At 44.0% G+C, this 24,356-nt stretch overlaps 1 long non-coding RNA gene across 4 annotated transcripts; it reads left to right on the top strand.

Moving 5' to 3' along the window:
- The first annotated feature begins 12,975 nt into the window (after positions 1-12,975).
- LOC120436916 lies at positions 12,976-17,524 on the top strand. 4 transcript variants are annotated; one of them, XR_005610660.1, is made up of 7 exons: positions 12,976-13,031; positions 14,866-15,045; positions 15,144-15,257; positions 15,412-15,617; positions 16,447-16,636; positions 16,741-16,841; positions 16,984-17,524. It is a non-coding gene; the product is annotated as an uncharacterized LOC120436916 (long non-coding RNA). The 4 variants fall into 4 exon arrangements; XR_005610661.1 differs by lacking the exon at positions 12,976-13,031 and adding an exon at positions 13,787-13,830; XR_005610662.1 differs by lacking the exons at positions 12,976-13,031; positions 14,866-15,045; positions 15,144-15,257; positions 15,412-15,617 and having other exon boundaries at positions 16,209-16,636; positions 17,001-17,524.
- The last annotated feature ends 6,832 nt before the right edge of the window (positions 17,525-24,356 follow it).

Genomic DNA, 24,356 nt, shown 5'->3' with positions numbered 1-24,356 from the left:
CTGTGGGGCATTGAGTCATAGGCCTTCTTGTAATCAATCCAGACTTATATATATATATATATATATATATATATATATTTAAGTAGAGGCTTTAAAACCAAGTAAACGCTGAAAGTACAAACATCACTAATGTCACATAACTTTGCCGACATGTGGCCAACAGTAATGTTTTAATGTTCTCCATTATTCAACATTTGCACATAAATGAGTGACATATTATTCAGTACTTATTTTTAACAGTTTACTCTTCGCCCGCTCTGCTTCTGCTGTCTGCGACAAAATTATCCACACCGACTGCCGCGCTATGAATTGTGGGATATGTTGGGCCACGAAGTGTGCACCACCACGTCCTTAAAATTCAGGGAAATAAAGGACGCATTTGAGGGCAGCATTTCAAGCAGCCTTTGAATTGGGACAGCCCTCGGCGCGTCGCTGTGACGTAATCGGCCTTAAAATGCAGCCTTTAAGGCTGCAGACCCTGAATTGGGATACAGCCAATATGCGTACTTGTGCGTACTTGCGTTCTCGTGTACTCGTGATATGTCATCAGTCAGAGACCAAGTACTGTACCAATTCAAAGTAAGCATCAAGCCGAGAACACGAAAAAGTCCCCGATGTGTTCTCGCTCCGCTCGTTTTATCGAGCAGGCATCGGTGGTGACTTTTGTGGACTTGGTACAGCTCAATATCCCAGAATGCATTTCGCAAGACCTGAAAATGGCCGAGGAGAAGACGCATAATTGTAAGTTAAATACTACTATTGTTGTAATATGCAGTGCATTTTCAATGCATTTTTATGCTAGAATATAGTTATTTAAACTTTGAATATGTAGTCAATTTAACAGTACAGACCCTAATTAAAAAATTCCTATGCTATTTTCGGAGGAGCCTTGCCCACCAAATAGCGAGCACAAGAGGTTTGGCATTTTGTTTGGAAATTTCCGCTATCTCTAAAGCAGTGGTTCTTAACCAGGTAGACTGACTATTTGTTAGCTCTTCAGGCCTGGCCATAACAGATAAGCAAGCACAAAAGAAATGGAACAATCTAAAGGCCAAATACAAGGTAATGATTTTTCTTTGTTTTTTGGTAATTAAATGTACTTTGCCATTTAATAATAGAGTAATTGTATCTGTTATAATATAGCAATACAGCAATTAATACATATTTTCAGGAGCTTAGGGACCCCCCCACAGGCATGGGAGTAGAGGAAGGTAGCCCGACTGCCGCCACCTGGCAGTGGTACAAAATGATGGATGCTGTGCTCCAGGGGCAGCACTCAATAAGTCCACCCTTGGTAGTTGCAGTAAACCTCACATCCACTGCACATCCGGCCTCGTCCCCTTCTACCAAGTGTCGAGGAAGAGACAGAGAAAGAGGCCCAGGGACAGCCAGGCTGTACTTCAGTTTCTAAAAGACCAGGTGGAAAGAGAGGAAGAGAGGAGAGACCAGCTACTGAAAGGGCAGACCGATATCTATCACTGTTTGAAAAACCTGTCAAAAAATTTTAAATAAATAAATAACAGATAACAAATAACAAATAACAGAGAATCTCTTTAGTCAAAGTAAAACATCGTTTAAACAAGTGTAACAGTTACAATAACTTTTAACATTGAATTCAACCTATACAACCGTGAGCACACAAGCAAACATATAATATACAAAAAGAACACTAATGTACACTATTTACAAGCTGAACAAATAAAGATGTATTTTAACTAATTAACTTAACTAATTAACACTAATTTGGAAAAAAATATGATTTTAATTTATTTTTTCTTTTTTAACCAACAGGAGGTTTTTTCTTTTGGCCTTAGCTGCCTACATATCTGTTTGAGCATGACTACATCTTACAAATGAAACCTTTACCTAGATGTAGTCAGGTTCAAACAGACATGCAGGCAGCTGTTCAGGAGCAGACACTCGTGCAGCAAGCCTGGCTCGGATACAAGCTCCTGAAAGCTCCCTGTCCACACCTGTGCCTTCTGTTTCGGCTTCTGGTCCTGCTTGTGCCGCCTCCTCCTCGTCTCCTTCTTCTTGGCAGACGTCATCTGTTGCCACACAGATGATGTGGAGGATGCTGCAAGCTCCCACAACTTTGGGAGCAAACAGAGGCCGGATCTCAAGGGCTCGCAAGAAAATGGAGCGCCAGCATGTTTTGAGGATGCCAAAGGTACGCTCTATGATGTTTCTGGCCTTGGCATGGTGCCAGTTGAACCTTTCTTCAACTTGAGCTTTAAAAGAAAGACAATACTAAGTAAACTTTCAATTAGTGTAATAGGTAGAATTATAATATTGCATTTGTTTTCTTAAAGCTCTGCATGCGTCACAGTAACAGTTGTAGCACTACATGTGTTTGTAGGTATAAAGAAAAGGGGAATTATTTTCTTACTTGACACAGGCTGGCGATATAGGGTCATTATTCCCACTGGGTGCTTAAGGCAAGGGTATCCTCCATCTACCAAGAGGAGGTAGCCTGCTGGGGGATATAGGGCCTTTTTGTACATTGGGGACCTTCGCACACATCTAGGAACGCACCTCTGGAGTCACAGATGCTCTGCATCACGATAGAGGGAAACAGTTTCCTATTGATGTATGACCTCTTGTGTGGTTCCCCAGGTGGAAGAATGCAGATGTGGCGTCCATCAATTGCACCAGCTGTGCAACGGAATACCTCATTGCCAGCAAGGTGTGCAAAGCCTGCCCCAACCTCCTGCATCTCTTCTGCCTTTGGGAAATGAATGACACAATGCAGAATTTTCATCATTTCCTCTATGACATTGTGGACAATCCTGCACACTGTTGCCACCGGCATGCTAAAGATGTCTGCTGTCACTGCTATGAAGCTCCACAGGCCAGCCAGTAAATAGTCACTAGCACCTCAATTTCGTGGTTCCAGCCGTGTTGTTTTTCCTGGGAGCATTTGCACAAGCATGTTAATGCTTGCTCTTGACAGTCTGAAGGCTGGTTTTAGATCAGCTCCAGTAAAGAAGATTGAAAGGATTTGGATACTGTAATTACTTTGTGTATATATTTTGCTGGGCTTTTCCCTGTTTTTTTTTTTTTTTTTTTTTTTTAAGGATACTTACAGTATTTAAACAGATATGATTCAGGTTTTTTATATGTTTATTGGACAGTTACTGAAATATTTATTGTTATTTTTAGTATACATTATGTCATGTTATGTTTACTTAAATTTGTGATTAAAACACAATATGAACTTCAACCTGGCCTGGCTAGCTGCCAGGCCGAGCTCCACCACCAGCCAGAGCGGCTAGCTGCCAGGCCAGGCCGAGCTCCATCTCCAGCCAGAGAGGCTAGTTGTCAGGCCAAGCCCGGCTTCACCACCAGCAGGAGAGGCTAGCTGCCAGGACACGCCAGGTTTCACCATCAACAGGTGAGGCTACCTGTCAGAACACGTCAGCCACAGGCACCAGCCAGTGACGATAATCGCCTAACCCTACCAAGCTCAACCACCAAACAAAGCTCAGAGGCAGGCTGGGCAACGCACCACCAACAGCCAAACTACCAGGACAGGCCCAGCTTAGGCAAGCCACAAGGGTGCTTCTCAACTAATAGGCCTTAACACCAACAAGATACCGCCTAAGAGGAGCAACGTCAACAAGGAGGAACTGGAGGACATAAAGAAATCCCTAAACTTTATGTCAGAAGAAATAACAACTATTTCTAAAGAACAAAAACTGATACTTAATTTAATGGAAGACATTAAAGAACTAAGAAGGCAGAGCGAGGAAAAAGACAAGAAGATTGCTATGCTGGAAGGAAGGCTGTCAGATCTGGAACAATATTCAAGAGTAAATGATGTGATACTGACTGGACTGGAAACTAAGCATCAGACATATGCACGGGTAGCAGCGTCAGAGAGAGGGGAGCCACCTGAGCAAGAGCTACACTTCTTGGAAGAGCAGGTAATGGGCTTTTTCAAAAGCAAGGGTATAGAAATGGACAGTAAAGATATTGAGGGATGCCATCCTCTTCCAAGGAAAAACAAAAATCAAATACCTGCCGTTATCATACGTTTTGTTAATAGCAAACAGAAAAAAGAACTGCTCAAGCAAGGAAGAAAGCTGAAAGGAACAAATGTTTATTTAAACAAACATCTAATCAAGAAAAATGCAGACATTGCAAGACAAGCAAGAATACTAAGAGCACAGAAGAAAATACAATCAACCTGGACATCAGATTGTAAAACATTCATTAAGTTAAATGGAACACCAGAACAGGCAAAAGTTCTAGTCATAAGAGAGATGACGGAACTAGAAAAATATAACTGATAAATCAGAATGCAAAGTAGTGCTAAATATGATGGTACTTGTCTAAGTTGCACAACCAACTTGGATGCCTGACAGTTTTCAAGTAACAACTTAGATAGATATTGACAATAGGACATTGGTGTATGACAGGAATGTAGATCCTGATTGTAATTTCTTTAAAAATAAGATAAATGAATGCAATTATTATACAAATGACCAATTTGAAAAGAAAATAAAGGTAGAAAATGGTATAACAATTGTTCACTTTAATAGTAGAAGCCTATATGTGACACAGTCCGGAATCTGTGGACTCAGTGTTTTTCTGTTTGTATTAGTTATCTTTGATTTGATCTTTGATTCTCTTGGGTTTGATTTTTGTTGCTAGTATTCCTAACTCCCTAGGTCCTTGGCATTTCTTGTGTTCTCCTTCTTAGGTCGTGGTTCTGTGTTACTTCTGTTAGTATACAGTCATTTCTGTCACTGTGTCTCTTGTTCTCTGTCACTGTATCCCCTAGTTTAGTCCACATCTGTTCAGTTCCCTGTTTTACTTTGAAAGTCTGTGTACTATGCCAATGTGTTAAGTTTTGCCTCTCCTTGTCTTGTCATGTCTGATGAGTCCCAGCTGTGCTCTCCTCCAGTCATTTGCATCTCCAGTGTAATTAGTTTAAGTTGTTGTTTATGTATTGCCAAGTGTGTCTCACCAGCAAATAAAGCTGCCGTTTAAGTTAATGTTTTGTCTCCGAGTCCTGCACGTGGGTCCAGCCACTGACAGTCACACAACTCATCGTGACAATATGCAATATTTCAATACATCAAAGAATATATAACACACTATAAACAGCCATTCAAGGTAATAGCCATATCGGAGACCTGGATAACTCCTGAAAAAGAAGAAGACTTTGAAATAAATGGATATGAATTCCTTCATTTAGACAGGATCAAAAAAAAGGAGGTGGGGTGGCACTTTACATTGATAAAAACCTGAAGTACAAAAGAGTGGGAAGAATGACGACTGTTATTGATGGAGTGATGGGATGTTTAACAGTGGAAATAAATATGGAAAAAAAGGAAAAACCTAATTGTCAGTTGTGTATATACAGAACACCAGGACCAAAGATCGAGATATTTAAGGATAGTATGGAGAACCTATTTACAAATCTCAATCAGAAAGGAATGTTTATTTGTGGGGACTTTAATATTGACTTGTTGAATCTAAATTACAATAAGAGTACAGAAGAATTTACTGATTCCATGTATAGCATGGGTTTATTTCCACTGATAACAAGACCGACTAGAATAATGTCTCACTGCGCAACTGTATTAGATAATATATTTAAGATAAGATAAGATAAGATAAGATAACCTTTATTAGTCCCACACGTGGGAAATTTGTTTTGTCACAGCAGGAAGTGGACAGTGCAAAAGTTATGAAGCAAAAATTAGAATAAAATAAAATAAGAATAAGTACAGTACACAACTGTACAGAATAGAATAAAATAAAATACTATATACAGTAGAATAAAATAGAATAAAATATACAATAAGATAAAAATAGAATACAAATGCTATATACAATATAATGGAAGAAAATATAGAAAGTGGGTCATTATAAGGTCAACAGCGATGGACACAAGATTATTTACAAAAGAATAAGAACAGAGGAGACATTAAACTGTCTTAGAAATTAACTCTTACAGCATGATTGGAATATTGTATATGAACAAAAAGAAGTTAATAAAGCTTATGAAGCATTTTTAAGAACATTTAACTCATTCCTTAAGAAAAACTGTCCAGTAATTGAAATTAATAGGAAACACAACTATGCCGGAAGACCATGGATGACTAAAGGACTACAAAATGCCAGCAAAAAAAGGAATATCCTGTATCAAGAATTCATAAAAAAGAGAAACATACAAACTGAAAGAAGGTATAAAACCTATAAAAATAAATTAACAAATATAATGAGAACCTGTAAAAGAGAATATTTTAATAAAAGGTTAGAACAGAATAAAGATAACACAAGAGGTATATGGAATGTATTAAACAGTATAATCAAAAATGAATCAAAGAAAGATGATTATCCGGGGTACTTTATAGAAGGGACAAGAAGCATTAACAAAATGAATGACGTAGTAAATGGTTTTAATGAATTCTTCATAAATATAGGGCCAAAACTGGCAGAGGAAATAAAGGTTGATGGAATAGAAAGGGACACGGGTGAAGATATTTAAAGGAATAGAAGCTCAATGCTTTTAAGAGCATTGGAAGAGAAAGAGATTTATGACATAGTTAGAGGACTTAAAAAACCCCCAGTAGAGATTGGAATGATATTGATATGGTAAGAGTAAAGAAAGTTATTGATGGTATAGTAAAACCATTAAAATATATATTCAACTTGTGTTTTCAAAAAGGTATTTCCACAAAAAATTAAAGTTGCTAAAGTTATTCCAATTTACAAAACAGGTGAAAAGTATCATTTTACAAATTAGAGACCAATGTCAATACTCTCCCAGTTCTCTAAGATACTGGAAAAAACTTTTCATAAAAAGTTTTGTGGAAAAACATGAATTACTGACAGATGGTCAATATGGATTCAGAAACAACAGATCAACAACTTTGGCACTGATAGACTTAATGGAAGAGATAACAGAATGTCTGGATAATAAGAGGTACGCACGCTTTCTTAGATCTAAAGAAGGCGTTTGATACTGTTAATCGTGAAATTCTATTAAAAAAAAAATGGAAAGGTATGGGTTTAGGGAAGTGGTTTTGGACTAGTTTAAAAGCTATTTAGGCAATAGGCAACAATATTGTAGCGGGTCAGGGCTGGGTTCTGTTCTACAGTTATGTTTTGTTTATGTTGCCTTGGTTACAGGTGACACACTCTCCGTGACTGTGTGTTTCCGAGAGAGAGCGCCTTTTTTTTGTGTGTTGTTGTTGCTGTTTGTTGCCGCGCTGAGCAGTTAGCTAGCGGCAGTGTTCCTCTGGCAGGATAAATAAATGGCTGTGCTTCCTGGCTGATACGGCGAAAAGCAAGACCGAACGAAACCTCTGTCTCCTCATTGTCTGAGCTCGCCACATTAGTGTCAGAAGTGGGATTGCTCACCCTCGCCGTAATGGAGAGAGACATTCGGAGGTTGGAGCAAGCTGTCAAGGAGAGCACCCGCTGCTTGGGAAGCTGGCGATTGAAGGGAGAGGAAGCGAGCGGCCATGTAAGTCCCCCGACGGGTCCCGACGGCGCGAGCGCACCGCGGCGGCGGCCCGTCACGACAGACGCTAGGGCAATGCTTCATGGGCTGCCTCTGTCGACCGACACACCGGGCCCCCAACAGCGAGCAGTGATGCCTGCAACGCCTGCTAAGGTACCGAAATACAACGGGCTAACCCCGCTAGAGCCCTACCTCTCACAAGTACGGCTAGCCGCGAGGCATAATGGCTGGAGCGACGAAGAGGCTGCTACACACCTAGCGCTAGCATTGGAAGGAGATGCACTGCAGGTACTCCTTGACTTAGCTCCGCCAGAGCAGCATGAGCTCCAGGCCCTCACCATAGCACTCGAGAGGCAATTTGGGCAGCGGCACTCCACTGATCAGAGCAGGGAGCAGCTGACCAACCGGAGCCGTAGGCCGGGGGAGAGCCTGGGCATCTTTGCAGTGGATGTGTTGCTGTATGCTCGTCGTGGCTACCCAGAGTTCCCAGCAGCAGCCCGTGAGGAGCTTAGCCTGCATGCTTTTATTGAGAATAGAAATATTTTACTGCTATTATTTGCTGCTATTTTTATAATCATCATTACCATTTCATGTTAATAGTGATGTTGTATTTAGATGCATTCAGATGTTCAAATATATTGGTATCATATTAGTCTTTATTACAGGTTCAGTATAACCACTTCAAATTGTGGAGTTGAATTTATAATTTAAAGGTTTTTGAATGTTTTTGTATTCTTATACTGAAGTCTTCAGTGGGTGAGAAGCTGACTGCAGGCTGACAGGAAATGCGTCTGCAAGCCATGCTTTTGCAGAAGTGAAACTGTTCAGAGAGCAGATGCACACTCTGTGCACGCACAGACAGACGAGACATACACACACATACAGACACAAATAGAGAGGTCACGACACGTACGCAGTACACAGCATGCACGCGCCCTCGCACGTGTACGCACACACAGATAGACTCATTTAGTAGGTAAGAGTTTATGACTGCAAAGTTGTGCATGAGTGACATTTTGTGCAGAACATGGACCAGATGTCCCGGGAGATAAGCGACAGCGAAGACAGCTGACAGGAAGCGCCTGGCGTTGACCCGAAGAAGATGTTCTGTTTTAGACTATGTTAAGAGTCATTGTGGTTTTGGAGTGACGTATGCTTTGTTTAAATCTGCCTAGCAACAGAAAAGGGGGCTGTACTATCTTAACCCTATAAAACCGTTGTTTGAATATGGTAAAGCAGTTCAATACTGATTGGGTTGTTGAACTCACACATGTGTAATTCATTAAAATGTCGTCTAATTGCACACTGGACCGGATCTGTGGTTATTTATGGATTCCTCTCTCAACATTGAACCCTAACACTTTCCTGCGAGGACTTTTCCCAGAGCGACTACGCCAACACGTCCGCCTGGCCATGCCTCAAACTCTCCGTGAGGCGCTCCTTGAGGCCGAAAGGGCCGAGCTGGTGCTCACCTCGCCACCTAACCAGCAGGTGCCCCCCCCCAAACTGCCCCCAAATCAGAGCCGCAGACTGCGACGGGGAGGGGGAGGTCGCGGAGATATGCCAGCTGCAGCCCTCAGTGCCCCGGAGGCGTCCTCGTCGACCGACCGACCGCTGTTATCGGTGTGATGAGCCTGGCCACGGGGCGCGTGACTGCCCAGCACCTGCCCTGACGGCCAGAACTACGCAGCCTCAGGGAAACGGGGTGGGAACGGTGTAGCGAGGGGACCACCGCCCCAGCTTCCTGTCCCCCTCCAAGGACGATGCACGGTGGTGGGCCGGGTTGGGCACCTCAAGGGACTCTACCTGAGCTGCTGTGTTGAGGACCAGCCATGCCAGGCCCTGGTGGACACGGGGTCTACCATTTCCCTAATACGACCTGGCGTGCTCCCTGGAACGTCCAGGTCATTGGTGAAGGGTTGGTCGCCCACCGACACCCAACTGATGACAGTGATGGGGGAGAGAACTGATATGCGGGGGAAGAAACCGTTGTAGATCCGAGTGAAGGATCTGGAGCTGGTACACGACTTCTGGCTTGCTGACATTCAAGACCAGTGCATCATCGGCCTTGATCTGCTGACCCGCTGGGGGGCCTGCGTCGACACAGCGAAGCGGGCTATCACTCTTGGCACAGAAACTCTCGCCCTCCAGTGTGGTCAAAAGCAGGGAGCAGAGGGGACCAGAGCCAGACGAGGCAGGCGTCGGGCAGCTGCCGCTCAGCAGATTTCAGCTCCCTTGACCTACGCAGCGGTTACTGACAGGTGGAGCTAGCCCCCGAAGCAAGGCCTAAGACTGCATTCACCATTGGGCAGGGGCTGTGGCAGTTCAGGGTCATGCCATTTGGGCTCTGCAATGTGCCAGCGACGTTTGAGAGGCTGATGGAGAGGGTGCTCGTGGACATCCCTCGTAGCCGCTGTGTGGTGTACCTGGATGACCTGTTGGTACACGGTGGCGATTTTGACAGTGCCCTGTCCCACCTGAGCGAGGTCTTCGGTGCCATCCGTCGAGCTGGGCTGCGGCTCAACCCTGCGAAGTGCCTGCTGTTGGCGAGAGAGACTACATTCTTAGGCCATGTGATCAGCGCTCAAGGTATCGCCACCGATCCCGCAAAGGTGGCTGCAATCCGGGACTGGCCGACTCCCTCGAACGTCAAAGAACTGCGGAGCTTCCTGGGCCTAGCCTCCTACTACTGTCGGTTCATCAAGGGGTTCGCGACGACAGCCAGCCCCCTCCACCGCTTGACTGACAAGGGCCAGCCGTTTGGCTGGGGTGATGCCTGTGCTGCGGCTTTTGCACAGCTGAAGGAGGCCCTCACCAGAGCCCCAGTCCCGGCCTACCCCGATGCCCGGCAACCTTCCATTGTGGACACTGACGCTAGCAATGTAGGAGTTGGGGCGGTCCTTTCCCAGCAGGACGAGGCCGGAGAACGAGTGGTGGCATACTTCAGCCGTGCTCTGGGGCAAGCCGAGAGGAACTACTGTGTGACCCGGCGGGAGCTGCTGGCCGTAGTGCTAGCGGTGTGGCACTTCCGGCCATACCTGCACGGCTGCCGGTTCCTCCTGCGCACTGACCACGCATCTTTGACTTGGCTCCTGAACTTCAAACACCCAGAAGGTCAGGTGGCACGCTGGCTGGAGGTCCTTCAGGGCTACGACTTCGAGATCCAGCATCGGGCAGGTCGACAGCATGGCAACGCTGATGCCCTCTCCAGACGGCCCTGCATGGCCGCCGAGTGCCGCTACTGTCTGCGACAGGAGGAGCGGGCCCAGGAGGCGCTGGGGGTGGCTACTGCTCAGGCCACAGCCAGCGGAGGGGGATGGCTCCCAATGACCACGCAGCAGCTGAAGCGAGAGCAGGAGGCCAACGCAACGTTGGCTAAGGTGGGGGCCTGGCTGGAGGCGGCGCAATGCCCCGACTGGACGGGGGTGTCGGGACAGGAGCCCGAGGTGAAGGCCTACTACTCCCAGCACAACAATCTGGAGACCCACGACGGCCTCCTGTACCGGAGATGGCGGGCCCCCGGTCAGGGCAGAGATCTCCTGCAGCTGTTGGTGCCTCGGTCGCAGGTGCTTGAGCTGGTCCACGGCTCGGTGGGGGCAGGACACTATGGGAACGCCAAAACTCTCCGCCGCCTCAGGGGACGGTTCTACTGGCCTGGCTGTCGACGGGATGTGGAACTTCATGTGCACTGCTGTGACACCTGCACGGCACAGAAAGGCCCAACTCAACGCTCCACTGCCCCACTTCAGCAGTACCTGGTGGGGGCCCCAATGGAAAGAGTGGGGGTGGACGTCCTAGGGCCTTTCCCCGTTACAGAGTCAGGGAACTGGTATGTGTTGGTGGCTATGGACTATTTCACAAAGTGGCCCGAGGCCTACGCGGTGCCGGACCAGAGTGCATTGACGACGGCGGAGAAGCTGGTGGAGGAGATGTTCACCCGTTTTGGGGTCCCGGCTGAGCTCCACAGTGACCAGGGGCGTAACTTCGAATAGAAGGTGTTTGGGGAGATCTGTCGGCGGCTGGGGGTGGAGAAGACGAGAACCACACCGCTTCACCCGCAAAGCGACGGCTTGGTCGAGCGCTTTAACCGTACGCTGGCCACCCAGCTCGCCATTCTCACCAGCCGCCACCAGCGGGATTGGGACCGACATCTGCCCCTGGTCCTTTGGTCGTATCGGACTGCGGTTCAGGAGTCCAGCCAGTGCACACCTGCCGCTTTGATGTTTGGACGGGAGCTCCGGACGCCTGTGGATCTGTTGTTCGGGTCCCCCCCACCGAGCCGGAGATTGACGGTGGGCCAGAGATGGACTACTACAGGAGGCTGAGGGAGCGGCTGCAGGTGGTTCATGACTACACCCGCCAGGCCCAGGCCAGCGCCGGAGTACGACAGAAAAGAGCCTACGACACCAAGTGCCGAGGGGGGGTTTTCGTGCCTGGAGACAAGGTTTGGGTTCGCAAGAGAGGAGTGTCGCCCAAACTGTGCAGCCACTGGCAAGGACCGGCGGAGGTCGTGGAGCGGTTAACAGAAGTGGTGTACCGCATCCGCATGCCAGACCCGGGGCGCATGGTGGTGTTGCACCAGGACAGGCTCTCACCGTACCGACCGATTGCTCCGGCAGACGCCGGGGCAGGCGATGCTGGTGGCACTCCGTGTTCTGACCCAAGTGACTTTTCCCCCGCCTGTCGAGACCGGCCGGTGCGCCAGAAGAGGGCACCTGGACATTTGCAGGACTTTGTGTGGGGTAACGGGGTTGTCGGGGACGACTGACCCCTTAGGTGGGGGCTATGTAGCGGGTCAGGGCTGGGTTCTGTTCTACAGTTATGTTTTGTTTATGTTGCCATGGTTACAGGTGATGCGCTCTCCGTGACTGTGTGTTTCCGGGAGAGAGAGTGCCTTTTTTTGTGTGTTGTTGTTGCTGTTTGTTGCCGCGCTGAGCAGTTAGCTAGCGGCAGTGTTCCTCTGGCAGGATAAATAAACCAACACGTTCTCACTCCCAACTTGTCAAATGTGTGACGCATGGTCAGGCTCCCTCTGCTTCACTTATGGACGCGCAGGGTACCCCCCTCGCGTCGAGAATTGACGTGCAGGGTCCTCCTATTGAATACTATGCTGCTCCCTAATCGTTGTTTATCGACGAAAAGAGATTTCCGCGCAAGAGTCTGTTGTTCGTATATTTATATATTTCCGAAATCACATTGTAGTGACGTATACTGAACACAATATATTATATAATGTAAGCAACTACCTGAGAAACAGCAGATACAGCAGATAAATTAATTATAGGCCATTACTTTTGCATTTATGGAGGGAGGTGTATGCTGGGTAATGGCACAGCTAGCGACTGGGTGACTTTATTCACCCGCTTCGCTGTTATCAGTCCATACAATGGGCGTTATTAGCAGAAATCAGTCCCATAGATATGGGCCATCCACCTGCTAGATTGTTCAGAAGCTTGTTCTCATCCATCCAGATGGAGGATCACTAACAGGAGCGTGGGAAGACTCCAGAATCCACTCTGGCTGGAATCCGGTGGATACAGCAGTGTTACAGGTAAGACCATTTAAACGGACAGCATTTATAGAATGACTATTAAAATTCAGCGAGTGTCAATAATGTTAATGTGCTTATGTTAGTAATACAGCGAAAAGCTAATATAACAGCTTTAAGATGCATTTGTAGATATTATTACGTGTTTTACCGTCTTTATGGTGCTAGCTTAAAGTTACGGTGTAAACGTTAGCTTATATTGTAGTAAACCTGTTACTGTTTAAACGATGTTAGCACAGAAATATTAGCTTCTGTCATGACTGATAAAGTTACTAGTTAATAAAGTTTCCAGTAAAGTGATTAATCGCAGCCACAGATTGACAGTAAATATGCCGATTAGCTTCAATGCATCTGTAATAAATATGTGCAAGTTTCAGTGCTTCGTTTAAACTGTATGATACTTATACTGACCCAGGGTCAGTGTAAAATACAATCCTAGCTGTGTGAACAAAGCCTGGCTCCTTTGATCCTGCATGACAAACCTCAGGATGCAGGTTATTATTACTCTTTCCTGCTGGCACACCTGTCACACCTGAGAGTCAGCTAGAAACTTACAGTGACGTGGACATCATGCAAAGACTGCCAGACTCTGTAATACTGTAAATGATCAGTGACTCAGGTTAACACTAAACTTTAAACAGTCCCTCTGTGTCTCTGTGTGTGCTGAACATCTGGAATCAGATTGAGTCAGGCTGCATCAGCTGAATGTGTTATATGTAAATATCAGTATTTTTTATTCAGGTGTTGGGATAATATGTAAGACTGCAGTGAAGCGATGTACCAGATTAATCCCTGGCCAAAGGTATCGTACTTAAATCAGACTACTGATCCAGCCACATCAGCCTTTTGTGAGGTCTGTTTAAAGTAGACTTAAAATGAACTGCAGGTTCCTGAGAGGTGGACTGTGAGCACAGAAACACATGTTCATACATACAGCTGCAGCAAGCTTACATTAATTTTAAATAGATGTGTTACTCTGATGTCTGTCTCTCTGTTAGTCCTCTGACAGACTGGTACCTGTCCAGGTTTGCTCTACCTATGACTACTGGGACAGGCTCTGGCTCCTGTAATAGAAATTTTCTATTATGCATATGCTTAGTTGTGACACTGTTATAGACTGTTCAGTGAAAGTTTCTAAAACTAGATGAACTTACTTCAGCATCAGCAGTTTGAGAAAACAACTCCCTTTACAGGTGCTGATAAGGCCAAGGGCACAAACAGCATAACCATTGATCCGTTAGGTTTCATAGCGAGGCGCGTGAAGTGTGGTATGATCAGTTTGTAACTTCCTCCCTCTTTCTTGGAATGCAAAGAGGAGTGTGAGCACCACTTCTGTGGCAGAGCTGACATGACTGTGAACTTAGATGTTTGATGTGTGTTGGCTCTCCTGCGCGCAGTAATAAATAGCTTGATCACAGCAGATTTTATTTACAAAATTCCACAACGCCCCCCCACCCTCCCACTGTGAACCTGAATTGAATATTCAGAAGAAAATGAATGGATAGACTGACATTTGTTTAAATACTTCTAGAAATCTGAGCTGTTGGTGTGTCCTTGGATTGTGTGGTAATAATATTAGAGCTGGCAATCTTTCTTACTGAATCTCTACTCTGAGTCATGCTACCTGAGATTAATTCTATGTTTACCTGTCAGCCTAGACAAATGTGCTGTGTGAAGGATGTAAATCAAATCAGATCTTAACTGCTTACATTTAAGGAGCCTGGTCATATTTAATTGTAATATGAACCAATGATTTTCTGATTGCTGATTCTAAGAGAGTCTTTGTGGAAATCCTGTTTGACTTTTTGTCATTTTACTTCTCTTTTCTGTTTTCCAGAACAGTTCTCCACAGTCACTGTCCACATGGGTCAGTGGGACCAAGCAGCACTCTGCTAATGTGTGGACTCACAGCAACATCCAGCAAGACCCAGGCAGCGTTTTCTATCTCCCAGCTGGAGTTTTTTGTTTGTCTGTGACTGGAGAGTCAGATTTTTGTTGAAGCTGGAGGAACAGAGAGGTAAGTCAGTTTGCAGAGATCCCTCCCACCCTGACTTTTATGTGCTAGATTTCTTATCTGAAACAGTAATATTTCAGTGACTGCTGCTTATACCACAGGTTAATACACTCTACTGATCCCTGATGGGAGAATCTTCACCTCTGCCAACAAAGAAGCCTGGTGGATATTTGTTTACAGTCTGATGATGGGACATCATGCTCTGCATCTTCAAAGTTTGTCTCTTGATTATTATTCATACACAGTAATGTGAATTATGCTTATATCTAGTATAACTGGACCAACCTGGTGCTCTTCATTTATGGAGGCTGTTGAGTCTGAATGTTGGATGTTGTGTATCTCATGTTCTCTGGGCTTTGTTGTCCTCAGTCTTTTTGCAGGATCAGAAAACAAAACCAGGAGACCTGTAAATGTTTCTTCTCCAGTTGGATGATGATAAGACTGTGACACGGGATGCCACCTTTAGTCTTGTGATGAAGCAAAGCTCAGGACGAAGTGTGATTAAATGGTACCCACATGTGTGCTGCTGAGAAGGATGTACAGGGGCACCTGCAGCCAAATCCAAGCCGCCTCAGGTTAGTTGTAGTTGCAGAATGCTTTAGGACTGAGACAGCTGAGGCATCAAATGTTTGATTAAACGGATGAAAAAGAGAAGTTTCTTCCCTGTAATTATCATTTTTTAAAATCTGTAGCAACTTCAGGTCTGTTAGCGTGCTGAGGTCACAGAAACAAGAAAAGCAGCTTCAGACTTCAGAGTGTTGTTTATAGTTTTCTGTCATCATGATCTCCCCTGAAGTTTATCACTATTAGGCAAGCATTAAGTCCACAGTACTGTAATGATGATTCTGACTTTGGTCACGGTTGCATAATATTTTAATAATATACAATTATTTTTTGTAATTCATATTTTTTCTGTTAATCAAAAATTTACTTTGTGAAATTTGTATTTGAGAATGCAGAATCAATCAATCAATCAATCAATGTACTTTATTAATCCCAAGGGAAATTAGGGTTGGGTTTTTTTTGTTTTTTTTGTTTTTTTTTTATCAATCAATGTACTTGAATGTGACAATATATTTTGTGACAAAATGTGACAATATATTTTTGTTCAATATTTAATTTCTTTCAGTTGCAATTGTTAAATCAAAAATAAATAAAAATATATTGTAATTTAGCAAACTAATTTATCAAAAATATATATACATATATCTGTATTAGTTTTTATACATTAATTTGACACCTGTATTGAAAATACCATATTGTATTCATACAGAATCAGTTTGGTATCATTGTTTGTCTGATTGCTGAAACTAAGAGCTAGTTTTGATCTAAAGTATCCAAAGTTGAGCTCTAATGTTTCTTCACCCTTGTGTGTGTGATATGTGATTTCCTACATGCTGACAGAGCAGAGCGGCAGTTTGTGCTCACAGATGGTGACGGTGTGGAGAGACGGTGGTGTTTCCTCAGAAGAACTAGCAGAGTCACCAAGAGCACGAGTCCATCTCACCACCTTGACTTGTTGATCAGTGGATACACTTGTCTCCCCTTTAAAGGAGACACTCTTAGAGAGAGACGATCAGAGTCATCCTTAAATGTTAGTGCTTTCAAATACACAAACATTTTTAAAGGACAAAAACAAACATCCAACTTTGACTGTAATACAATTAAATCTTTGCATGTATGTTTTCAAACTCTCAGATGGGCAGGATATCACTATTAGACTGTCTAACCTGCCGGAGCAGCACTGAATGATCACCACACATGATCAGTTCCTGCAACATTCAGCAGCTCTGCTTTTGGTAAGTAGAGTTACCTAACTACAGTAACTTTAAAAACATGATATCCATTTCTAACAGCCTGGTTACTTCCTGTCAGTTATTTTAGAAACCATGTGGTCACCTGACCTAACACTGTTTCTTCTTCTTCCCCTTAATGTTGAAGTGTCAAATGTCCAACAGCTGGAGAGGAAACTACACCAGTGTACTGGGATGTTTCACCAACACGTGCCAGACGCTGTTCCTTCATGGTGACATCACCAGAGACGGCCCCGCCCACCTCATGACCTCGCCATTGATCATGATGATTTTAATGATGACAGCGAGCGGAACTAAAACTGTAAAAATCAGAATGTTTAGATGCTTTCTATTTATTAATGAATACTGAGAGCCTCTTTCTGTGTTTTGTCTGTTTTGTTTTTTTTTACCTCATTTGTTACTAACAAAGTTCAGCAAACTCAGTTTACATTCTGTATGTTTCCATCTTTACCAGCCACAGTCTACCCGCAATTAAGAAAATAATCCTTAGAAATTGTCGTTTTTCTCTTTTGTAATTTTGTAATTCAGTGAATATACTGCGCTGCTTCCTTTAATTGCGTCTCACATTGCTTTAAGTTTTTCCAGTGTCCAGTTATTTTTTACTGTTGTTTGAATTCTCTGCATGTTTGACCCTGTAGACTGTTTGATGGACTGCTTGTCTTCCTGTTTGTAACCGCTGCCTGTTTTTGACTAAAGATTTGGATTTCTGACTTTAACACAGCCTCTGCGTGTCCTCCCTTTGTGTCCTCTTCCTCTGTGAATGTGTTGCATGTGTCACAGATTCATTTTATTAACAGCTTTCCCACAGTGAGTTGCATCAGCATTCATTCACAGCACATTTCAGAAGGATTCAGATTAATACAGTGATTTTACAGTCAGAATTATCCTGACAGACTGTAAATTATCTTTCATCAGGTCAATTTTAAAGTTCAGTATTTCAAAGCAGGAGTTATGAAGAATCATACTGGCATTAGGACTGTAACAATATGTACTAACAAAGTCAAAGTTTTTTAATTATGCTAGAATATTGGAAGACAATCAGCTTTTAGTGTTTTCTGCATATTAATTATACTGAAATAGAGATGGTGACCCTAACTGTACAGAAGCACTAAACAACTGACAATCTAACAAACATTACTGGCCTGAGCTGTCATGCACAGTGAGTCTGATCCTGTGCTGTGAGAGTCTGACAAGCATGTTTCTGGTCAGTTTGGAAGAAATAATATCACAATGTCGATCTTTTTTTAATATTCCTTCTCTTTTACAACATAAACTGTGATCAAAGCTACTTATGTTCACAGCATGTAATAATACTGACAGTCCAGGGCATTGTGGTCTGTTGAGCTAGGGTTAGGGTTAGGAATTCAGACATATGTAATCTCTTGCTGGATATAACAAACACCTAGGAATTCATATTATAATTTGATTTTCATGAAATATTCATATTCAGTATCAGTCATTTTATATTATAACCACGTATCCACCCAGGCTCATGGTGGGGCAGGGCTCTGTCCTGGGATGCTTGAGTGAAAGGTAATGTACACCCTGACCAGGTATCCAGTCTGTCAGAATTGTTTTCAATATTTGGTTCTAAAATATGAGTGAAAACAAAAATATAACTAGGATTCTTGCATATGATGGATGAAGTCTGTCTTTGACTGTATTGTCCAGCTGATCCATCAAACCCCCAGTAGGTAAACCTTATTCATGACATAACACAGTAACAATGTAAAAAATTAAACAGCAACAGTGTAAATTTAAAGTGCATTTAAACTCCTCTTCAATAAATTATATGGATGTGCAGAGAGTCATTCAGGACTGTAAAACGTGAACTACAGAACCCAGAGTCTTCACCATTAAATCTCTGGTTACTTCATTTTTCTATCCTATCTCAGATACTTTAAAGGTTTTAGTAAAGTTGCATTCTCATGGTGAGGCAAAGTGTTTTATGTGTGTGCGTGTGTGTCATGAACGGCTGTAAAAGCCCTTTAATTAAAGAACAAAGCGGGGTTTGAGTTCGAGTTACGGCAGACTGACGCTACTTCTAAACGGAACGCAGCCTTCCTACGGCGGACAGCTAATAACAGGAATCGGACGCGCGGTCCACCCTAGTCCACAGCAACCACCATAGCAACAGCCTAGCATGACTTTAAAAACATATTCTGTCTTCATAACTATCAAAAACGTGAAATGATTTGCAAAGCATGAAAGTGTTACAGCTGCAGAGAGCTATGGCGGTATCTTTGGAAGCTGTTTACATAGCTAACAATATACGATGTAACCATGGAGACAGTCAGTCACGTGAGCTAGCGGTGCATGTTTACTACAGTGATTAAGGTGATTGTGTGCACAGCGTCCACACGCTGCACAGGGTAAAGACATTACTTCAGTATTGTTTTCTATTTATATATGTTTGCCTTCTGCTGACCATCACCTCAGGTTCACCATTACAGTTTCAGCATACAGATGCACACTGTTAAATATGAACACATTCAAAAAAAATCATGTCTCAGAAATAACCACAGCTGTTCATGTTTGTCATTAAAGTTTTATTTGTAAGAAAATTGTGAACTTCAAATTGTGTATCAAATCAAAGAACATTTGACAAGTCTGAGTCATTCCTTTGTCCTGTGAGCTGGAATAAATATATATCCTGACAGTTACAGTTGAAACAGTAGAGACAGGTAGAAATGGGATCAGATTAATCTTTGCTTAGTCAGACACGTCCAGTGTTGGCCTTAACCCAAATTTCCCTCGGGGTCAACCTTCAGGATCAATAAAGTTTTATTGAATTGAATTGAATCATATTAAAAAACAAACAATAGCACGATTTTGCATCCATTTCCAAATTGTAGTAAAGCAGCCCAGTCTCATAAATAGGTAACAGAAATGTCTCTAATGTAGACGTGTACAGTGTAGTGTAAGCATTAAAAGACCATAAAGGAAACACTAACATTTATGTGAAACTAATTGTAATAAAAATGAGCAGGTGATTTACAGATTTATAAGAAAGAATCTGAAAACAACACTTTTTTGGTCTAAGTGGTAGTTGTGAAGGAAGGAAGGCTCAGGGTTTAAATAATCAGCATCATGGGCTCATCCGATCAGAATGAGAATAAGCAGTCATCTAATCATTCACAGGGTTCTCCTTTTATTCTCAATTCAATAAAGCAAAGAAGGAAAGACACACATGGACTGCCAATGCTCTGCTGCCGCCCCGTGTGGGAGTGAAGAAAGAGTGAGCCAAAAGTGAATGCAGTCCTTATATACTGTGTGACAGGTGAGTGCAATTAAGGACAAGCACCACACCCAATTAAAGGTGAGAGAACTAAACAAGGTGCACCTGGTGAAGTGAGTGGGTGTGCGGGGATATGCTAAAAGGTGAGTCTTTTCAACAGCCGCCCCCATATTTCTAGTGAGAAATATGTTATGATCAGAATCAGTCTTCGTCAGGAAGCGGGGGCAGGGGAATCAGACAGGAGACAGGGCGGATATAGGTTCTATCCTGTGCTAAGACTTCCACGGTTCTGATGCGGTCATCTGGACTTTTCAGGAGGCGTGTCACTCTTCCTACAGGCCAGAGGGCACGTGGAAGGCGTGAATCCATGATCATTACGACAGAGTTCAGTGTGAGATCTGGGTTCTTCTGCCATTTGTGTCTTCTTTGGAGGGATGGTAGATAGTCTTTTATGAAGTGCCGCCAGAAGTGATCTGCCAATATTTGTGCATGTCGCCATCGTCGTCGACCTAGGAGGTCAGAATCAGAATAGGATACCAATGGAAGTGACGAATCATGTCGGCCCATAATGAGAAGGTTTGGGGCTATGGGATCAATATCCGCAATGTCTGAGGATACATAGCCTAGGGGTTTTGAGTTAAGAATGCCTTCAATCTCAATTAGGACTGTTCTTAAGACCTCTTCAGTGACCATTTGTGCACCAATGGTTCTCTTCAGAGCATTCTTCACAGAACGTATCTCCCTCTCCCAGGCTCCACCGAAATGGGGTGCATGCGGGGGATTGAATTTGAAATGGATTCTTTTAGTCATCGGCTGTAGAGTCGGGGCAAGGTTGTCAAAGGCAGCCCGTAGTTCCTTATCTCCTCCTTTAAAGTTAGTTCCTTGATCACATATAATTTCCAGGGGTGTTCCTCGTTGAGAAATGAATCGTTGGAGGGCCATGAGGAAGGAGTCGGTATCCATGCTGTTTAGGAGGTCAAGATGTATACACCGAGTCGTGAGACATTTGAATATTATTCCCACCTTTTCTCCGATCTGCGACCGTCTTGACCACGTATGGTCCAAAGCAGTCTATTCCTGTGGAGTAGAAAGGTGGTTTGAATAACCTAAGACGAGCAGCAGGCAAGTCTGACATTTTGGGAATGATGGGCTGTGCTCTCCATTTCTGACATGCAGCGCAGCTATACTGATGCCTGCGTACTGCTTCCCTTCCTCTAAGAATCCAAAATTTCCGGCGTAGTTCAGCAAAAAGTCTTTCTGAACCAGCATGATGCAGTTTGTCATCATAATCTTGTATGATCAGTTTGGTCACTGGATGAGCAGGATCAAGTACTATTGGGTGAATGACATTCAATTCCAAGTCCGGGCTTTGCCGTAGTCGGCCTCCTACATGGATAAGTCCAGAATTCCTGCACAACACTGGGGACAAACACAATAGACGGCTGTCGGATGAGAGGGGTTTGTCTGACTGTAAACGGGCTAAATCTTCACCAAAACTGTCCAGTTGTGCCTGACGAAGGATTTCTTGTTCTGCTGTCAGATAATCAGCTGCAGAAGGAATGTTACCCGTTTGGCTAGGGAGTGAACGAGCCGTGAAATCCAATAGTTCTTGATAGGTTCTGAAGCAGGGTGTGTATGTATGGGAGGGGGTAGTGACAATACCACAAAAGTAGGATTTCTTTAACTCAGTCTGATCATCATCAGGAGGGAGATCTGTAACTGTGGGCCAGTTATTTGGAGGTTCATGCAGAAACAAGGGACCCTTGGTCCACCTGTTTGGGCTAAGGAACTCTTTCAGGGATTTACCTCTCGTAACATCATCAGCAGGATTTGTGGCTGAATTGATGTATCTCCAGTCTTGACTGTTTGTGAGGTTTTGAATTTCTGAGACTCTGGCTCCTACGAATACCTTGAAACGGCAGGAATCTGACTGAAGCCAGTGAAGTACAGTTGTCGAGTCAGTCCAAAGGGTGGTGGTCCTGACTGGTAAGGTGAGTTCTGTTTGTATAAGCTCACAGAGGCGTGCACCTATGAGGGCTGCACATAGCTCCAGTCTGGGTATTGTTAGATTCCGTTTAGGAGCAACACGTGAGCGAGCTAACAAGAAACTTAGTTCCACGTGACCTTCAAGATCATCTGATCTCAAATATGCGACAGCACCATATGCTCGCTCCGAAGCGTCACAGAAAATATGAATGTCTCTAACTGTGGTAGAAACATCCATTTCCTTAGAAGTATAGCAACGTGGGATGGCAATTTGAGGAAGATAACAAAGTTCTTCTTCCCAGGACTTCCATGTCTCTAAGAGGTTGTGTGGAAGGGAAGGGTCGTCCCAATCTCTCTCTTTTCTCCATAGCTCTTGCACCAAGGTTTTGGCACGTGTTGTGAATGGAAGTAAGTAGCCTAATGGGTCATACAGACGAGCAAGTACTGCATAGATACGACGCATTGTGGTGGGGTGTGAGGCTAGAGTTTTGTATTTATAGGCAAACAAGTCAGTCTCACAATTCCACAATAATCCTAATGTGCGTTCATGTGGGCCAGATGGCTTGTCTTCAGTCAGGCAAAGTTCATTGCTTTTCGTTCTTACTTCAGATGGTAGATGGCTAATCACAACATGGTTATTGCTGGCCCACTGGCGAAGGTCGAAGCCTCCTTCTGACAGATGGTTTCTTAATTTGTCTAGGAGTGTTCGAGCTGATTCTGCTGATGGAAAACTCTGCAAGCAGTTATCAACATAGAAACACTGCATTACTGAAGACTGCACATCTTTGTCAGATTGATATTCCTTCACATGTTTCTGCAGTGCATAGATTGCACAACAAGGGCTGCAGGTCGTACCGAAGGGGAGTACCTGCCACTCATACACTGAAGGGGGAGCTACTTTGTTCATGTCACGCCACAGGAATCGGAGGAGTGGTTTATCAGGAGGCAGAAGACGGACTTGGTGAAACATGCCTTTGATGTCGCCACTTATTGCCACTGAATGTTGCCTAAAACGCAACAAAACACCGAGAAGTGTTGGCCCAAGGATTGGTCCTGGCAATAGGTACTTATTGAGACACTGACCTTGAAATGTGAAAGAGCAGTCAAAGACTATGCGATCTTTATTGTTGTGACTTGTCATATGATGAGGAATATACCAGGCTTCTTTGCTATTGTGCATCTCCTCTGGGCTAAGTTTGACTACATAGCCTGCTTGCTCCAATTTCAAAATCTGATCCTTGTAAGACATGGCTTTGTCAGGATCTTTAGCTAACCGAGCCTCAGTGTTGCGGAGTCTAGACATGACTACAGTTGGAGGGACATTCAAAGGAGGAAAGTTTGCCATCCGAAGAAGAGGAGTGGCGTAGCGATTAACACCATTGATCTCAACCCTTTTTGTGGCCTGTTCAAGGAGTTCCAGTGCCAGTTGATCTTGCTTTGATCGGATCACAGATTTCTCACTGTATTCAGGTAAAGTGTCTAGTTGCCATAGCTTCTCAACATGATAACGCAGTACATCTGCAGATGAACTGAGAGATGTGAACAAACACTGCACATGCTCTGTACTGATCTGGGGCTGAAAATCTGTGATCGGCCCTTGAAGTGTCCATCCTAATTGGGTTTTAACTGCTGCAGGAGACCCATATGGTCCCTGTCTTAATGGAGCTGTAGGCGTGATGAGGTGAGTATGATCTGAGCCTATGAGCAGGAGTGGCGCTGCTTTATTAATAATGGGTAATGGGATACCTTGAAGATGCTTATATCTCCGTTGGAGAGATGATACAGGGTAGGTGTGGTCTGAAAGTGCTAGGTGACTTGCAGTGAAGGCATTATTAATTGTGTAGGTTTTCTCTGGGTGTGCAATGGGTGAGATTTTGAAACTTACGGAAGAACCTTGAATAGTTTCAACTTCTTGACGGACGGTTCTAAGTGATAATCTCTCTGCTTCCCCAGTTAGGTTGAGATGCTGCGCAGCTGATGTTAGAAGAATGGTACGCTGGGAGCCATCGTCAAGTACTGCATATGTTTCAAGAGTTCTTTTGCCATTTCGCAGTAGCACTTTCACAACCTTTAATAGTACACTAGGACAATCACTAGGTCTATCAAAATACAGTGTCCTCACTACAGGATTAGTTTCAGTTTTAGATCTCTTATTTACATCACATAGGATCTGTAGATGTCGTCCCATGCAGGTGGCACATGCTTTCCTGAGGTCACACTTTGCAGCCTGATGAGTTCTAGCACAACACCAACACCGTTTGTTTGCTCTTATCCAG

The sequence above is a fragment of the Oreochromis aureus genome, unplaced genomic scaffold, assembly GCF_013358895.1.
Source record: "Oreochromis aureus strain Israel breed Guangdong unplaced genomic scaffold, ZZ_aureus HiC_scaffold_35, whole genome shotgun sequence".
Lineage (NCBI taxonomy): Eukaryota > Metazoa > Chordata > Actinopteri > Cichliformes > Cichlidae > Oreochromis > Oreochromis aureus.
Note: the sequence above shows the minus strand (reverse complement) of the source record. Positions and strands in the feature narration are given on the sequence as shown.